Source organism: Emydura macquarii, unplaced genomic scaffold (genome assembly GCF_026122565.2).
Source record: "Emydura macquarii macquarii isolate MOO-44397 ecotype Brisbane River unplaced genomic scaffold, CSIRO-AGI_Emac_v2 contig_3517, whole genome shotgun sequence".
Classification (NCBI taxonomy): Eukaryota; Metazoa; Chordata; order Testudines; family Chelidae; genus Emydura; species Emydura macquarii.
Genome location: NW_027133654.1, coordinates 4,817,385 through 4,823,384, shown reverse-complemented (window position 1 = coordinate 4,823,384; position 6,000 = coordinate 4,817,385).

Sequence of the window (6,000 nt, the reverse complement as noted above, 5' to 3'; positions counted from 1 at the left end):
GCTGGATTTTTCTTGATTGCGTTTGTTTTTGGGGGGAGGAGGTTGTTCAAAATTGGAAGACTGATGCGTTTGCTGGCCTTTGAGACACATGTAATGTATCTGGTTGTTTGGCAATTGGCCACATACTGCCTCTCTGATGATTTGAATATGGGGCTCTTCACCTGGGGTGTAATTAGCTATACAAGGTGGAACTGTACCAGTGGAGAATTACAGTGAAGATGCATCTGCTAGGATGCCGTGTAAACCTAATAAAGGTTCCTGGACATCCTATAGTGGAAACAAGGCAAGCAAAGCTGCATTGCTGGGGGTCAGGAGACCCAAATTCTATTCCAGACTTTGCTACTGACTTGCTGTGTTAGTTTTGTCACCATACTAAGCCGCCCCACACGTCCATTTCACGGTCTATAAAACAGGGGTAACTATGCACTGCTTTCCTCCCATGGCAAGAGCACTTTGAGATCCATGAGTAAAAAGTGCTAAAGAACTAGCTTTGAAAAACTAGTGTGCTCGTCCTTTATCAGAGGTTGCAGAAACAATCTGAAGCAGGGGTTTATTCCGCCGGCCCCCACCTATCTAAACCTTGGATTCAAGGTATTAGACAAAGTGACCATCACAATCTGGAAAGAGTAGGGGCAACACATATTTCATGCCGTTTCAGTGACTTCATTTATAGTGATTCTCTGTGCATAACAACTGTGGTAATGAAAATGTACACAAGACTTGCACATTTTATCCATTCTATCACAGCCTGAACATTCCTGCATCAACTCCAAGAAGAAAACAATTTGCTAAATATCAGCCCAACCAACATAAGAGCTGCCGTAGTGGGTCAGACCAATTGTCTATCTAGCCCCGTATGCTGTTTCCGACAGTGACCAGCAGTAGAGATTCTGGGGGAGTGTACAGAACAGGGCAGTTGGAATGATGCATCCCGACTTTCCCTGGTGTTATCTGGCAGTCAGCGTTTAGGGTCGCCTTGAACATAGGGTTGCGTCTCTGACCATCTTGGCTAATAGCCATTGATGGACTTATCCTCCATGAACTTATCTAGTTCTTTATTGAGCCCTGTTCTACTTTTGGCCATCACAACATCCCATGGCAATGAGTTAGACAGGTTCCTTGTTGTGTGAAAAAGTACTCCTTTTTGTTTGTGTTAAATCTGCTGCCTATTAATTCCATAGGGTAATCTATGGTTTTTGTATTGTGGGAAAGGGTAAATAACTCCTCTGTATTCCCTTTTTCCAGACCATTTTATAGACTTCTATCACATCCTCCCCTTAGTTGTACATTTCTAAAATGAACAGCCCTAATCTTTTTAGTCTTTCCTACTATGGAAGTTGTTCCATATCCTTGATCATCTTTGTTGCCCGTCTCTGAACCTTTTTCAGTTCAACGATATCCTTTTTAAGATGGGGTGACCAGAACTGGACACGGTATTCAACGTGTGGGTGCACCATGGATTTATATAGTGGCATTATGATATTTTCTGTCTTATTATCGATCCCTTTCCTAACAGTTCCAAAAATTCTTTTAGCCTTTTTGACCGCTGCTGTGCACTGAGCTAAGGTTTTCAGAAAACTATCCATGGTGACCCCTAGATCTCTTTCTTGCATGGTAACAGCTAATTTAGAACCCATCATTATATATGAATAGTTGAGATTATTTTTTCCAATATGCATTACTTTGTACTTATCAATGTTGAATTTCATCTGCCAATTTGTTGCCCAGTTCCCCAGGTTTGTGAGATCTCCCTGTAACGCTTCACAGTCAACTTTGGTGTTAACGATCTTGAATAATTTTGTATCATCTGCAAACTTTGCCACTTCACCATTCACTACCTTCTCCAAATCAGACCTCTTGGAAAACCAAGAGTTTCCAACTCTTTGGAATGCCACATTCGATATGTGGCTGAAGTATATGGAACAGTAATGAAAATCAGTATAAATTCCTGATATCAAGCACTCACTCAGGAAGACAGTTGCTTTTACCTCCAGCACTTAAAATCTTTACAAGTTCAGTTAAATTTTCTCTGCTTACTTGAAATGTCACTTGGGAAGTTACAGACAATGATAATGGGAGTGCAAGCCTTTTGTTACAGTGTGCTGTCGGCTCATCTTGCTAAAAAAAGGAAAGAAAATGCTAAGTGAACTTAAAACCATAGGAGGTGGTGCTGTAACAGAGTGGTAGGAAATCTGGCTGCCAAGCTGTCACGTTTCAGAAAAAGTGGCATGTGTTTAAAGTGAAGAAATATTTATTGGCACTCATATTACCTAATTAATATAGATTTGGCATCGCCTGTTTGCTTCCTGCAGATATAATTGATTGAAAGGATGTTGGGGCCCATGGCAGCTAGAGAACTGGTGTGGCCCTCATTCACCATTGTCCTTCACCTGGTGTAGTCATTTACACTAGTGCAAGGTGAATGTAAAACACTATCAACTCCGAATGGGAGAGTTTCACGCCCACTTTGCACTGGTCTAGGAAATACCTCTCATTTCTGCAGAAGGCTTCAGGATGTCTGAAGAGAAACAGAGCTGTGGGTTTCTTTGGGCTATGAAAACTGGCAGCTAGTGCTGGGGAAAACCTCTCACTTCCACTGTTAAAAACATACAGCCATGCAAAGGACCAGAAAAATTGAATTACATCCTGCTGATTATGGGGAAACGTGTAATCCCACTGTCTTCCCACACCTTGTCTAGCTCTAAACAATATTGAACAGTTGGCAAGTCACGGTGGACTGAGGCGAGTGAGGCCTCTTGTCACGCTAAAGTCCATAATGATGAGTCTCACTGTCATCTGTGCCACTACCCTGCAGCTTTCTACAGCGCTGCCAGCACCTCTAGACTACCTAGTGCTGCTGCATCTGTTTGCTTCTGAAGACTCAGCTACTTCTGTTTGGGAATCATGATAAGGGTCGACTCTTGCATTTAGGGGTTGAAATTGGAGCTGAAATCTATTCCTGGCAATGACCCAAACTACACTGAAGGTCACAAACCAACAAAGAGTGCCTACTCTATTGGTATGTGGTGTTAGATGCTGCTGTCACTCTTTCTTTGGCAGTGACAGAGTTTAGGTTTACTAAGCCCTTCTTTCAGGAGTTTGCTTATTTCCTCCCCCCACAATCTGCATTACTCTCCCAGCTTTACCCACTCAGGGCCCCCACATGAGGCAGGGGGGAAGGGTACACTTTACCAGGGCTTGGCCCAGGCTGCAACCCCCATTATCATGAGGAAAAAATTGAGGCTAACTTGTAGCTCATGCCTGAGGATATTTATAGAAACAAACACAGCAAAGGTGGGGGCATTTTTCAGAAATGTAGAATATGTAACAGTAATTTCAGAATTCATATTTTTTTCATGGGTCATGAGATTTTATGTATGGAATGAAGGATTTTGGTATATGTGTGGGAGGGGGCCCGTGTTACAAGTTTGTACTGGGCCCAAAAAAATTATGCTTGGGCCCTGTACCTACCACCCAAGTTGTGTGACCCCCCCCCCAAATGAGGTGCCATTCACAGCAGACCAGGCAGATCTTCACAACAAGAGCAACCTTCTTCTTGCTTATATTCTTGATCATTAGTGCAACAGTAAACAGCGCTGCCTCTTAAAATGTCTTCATGAGGCTTTAGAGTTATTAACCCAGTGAGATGAATGCGAACAGTTCTCCCCACCTGAGAAATCTTGTTTCAGGTTGTGTGCAGACTCAGCCAAACATCACTGCATTGGCTTAGCTCTGAAGACTATTTTCACAACTACAAGGGCTAGAGATTTAATTTTTTTAAATTAAAGTTCAGAGTCTGGCGCACAAGACGGCAGCTACCACAGCAGAGTGCCAGCTCCCTAATGCCTGCTCAACGTTTAAAAATTAAGTGACCTACTTAGTCACTCAAGGCTGTGAAAACTGTTGTGCCCCAAGCACTGTAGTTAGGTCAACCTAACCCCCACTGTAGACGCAGCTGGGTTGATGAAAGACCTCTTCTGTCAAACTAGCCACAGCCTTTCATAGAGGTGGATTAACTACCCAGACAAAGAGAACCCATTCCATTGATGTAGGAAATGTCTACACTCTGGTGCTACAGTGGCACAGCTGCAGAGCCGTAGTTATACCACTGTAGTGTAGACGTGCCCTGAGCCATCATTAGCCAGCCATATTTGGCACTGGCCATTTTTTGCTTCTTATTCCTCTTAGGCCTGGGCTACACCTAAACTTAGGTCAACATAGCTACATCACTCAGGGCTTGTGAAAAATTTCACGTCCTGAGTGATGTAGTTAGGTTGATACAGTGCCCATTGCAGACACAGCTAGGTTGACGGGATAATGCTATCGACACAGCTACCAACTCTGAATAGGTGGATTACCTACTGTGATGGAAAAATCCCTTCCGTCGATGTACGAAGCATCTACACTACAGCGACACAGCTGTAGCACCATAACTGTGCTGCTGAAGCTGCCGCAGTGTAGATGTACCCTGATCACAAAGTTAGAGAAAGTTATTGTATTTGAGGCCTCAAAGCTTGTGAAGAGGCACAACTGCTATACCTTAAAAGTAGCTGCTGCTGCTTTGTGCTGGCTATAGCTCTGGAAAGCAACTGCCACTTTTTATTTATTTAGGCGGTTAAAGGAAGCTGCTTGAGGACCCAGGGCATGGCTTGCTAATGTTGCTTCTAAGAACATTCCAGTAAAGTCATGACCAGCATTGCCGTAGAACAGAAGGCAAATGCTACAGCAGCTGTGTGTGCTGATCCTTTTAGCAATATCTTGGAGGCATGGTCACTCCCAGATCCATGTTCTTTAGCCTCAACTCCTGCTTCTAGCAGCTCTTCAATTAGATGAGGAGGAGACTGAAATCTGTAGGTTGAGCAATGCCTGTACTCTACTGTAGCACTGATATTTTCAGTTATATCTACAGTGTCCATCACCATAGCATCAAATACCTCCCAAAACTATAACATGCAACACTATATTTCTCTCTCCAGTGAGCTGGGACTAGATTTATTTGTTTGGAATGATTGTGCGAAGGATCGGTTGAGGTAGCACAGTTTGCACTTCACTATGAAGTGTTCTCTCTGGCACACACAACTTCCACTCTTCAGGCTGACAGAATGTAGCTGCCAGAGGAGGTCATGACCATTAAGCATAAGCCAGTCCCTCCCTCCTCCCGGTCATTTGTACAAATCCTGGGGGAGGGGGATGGGCACAGTTTAAAGAAAAGGACCAAAGCCTTGAATTTGACCCAGTAGTCAATGGCAAGCCAGAGCACTGGGCTGATGTGGTGCTGAACAGCAGGAATGCTGTGCTTAGTATGATCATGTCATCATCCTCTGTAGTTCCCAGGAAGCTAACTACAACACCATGGGCCAGGCCCTGAGTTAGTGTCAATAGGTGAAGCTCTATTGGGCACAGCTGAAACAGTGAAGTTGTTTACACCAGCTGATGATCTGACTCCCTTAATTTAAAAGTGCAGAGGAGCTGGAGCTGTCACCCAACTTTGTACTTGGAGTCACAGCCCAGTTCTCTACTGCATTGCACCTAGGATTGCTGTTAATACGTCTGCAGTGTAGATGTCAAATGTTATCCCTCTGACTTGACAGTTTACACCCACGTTGCACAGGTGTAAATATTGTGTAGCCCAAGTGTAGAGCGTGGCCTTCCCTCCCTGTCAGTTTCAGAGGGAGGCCACACCCACTCCCTACCTTACTCCGGCGAGTATGGGCCCAGTCCGGGGCAGGGGGGCCACTAGTCCCGAGCCCCCAGGGTGGGCAGGGCGGCCACTAGTCCCGAGCCCCCAGGGTGGGCAGGGAAGGGGACACAGGCCCACCCAACTCCACTGCATCCCAGCCCAGGGCCCTGTCAATGGCAAAGTGTTCTGCCACTGGGTCAGCAGGGATCGAGCCGCAACACACTGACTCACCCTTTGGTCCTACAGTCCCTGTCCTCGGGTACCTGATGCGCCACAGCCCAATCGGCCTCATCAGGGTAGTCACCCAGGGGTAGGGTGCA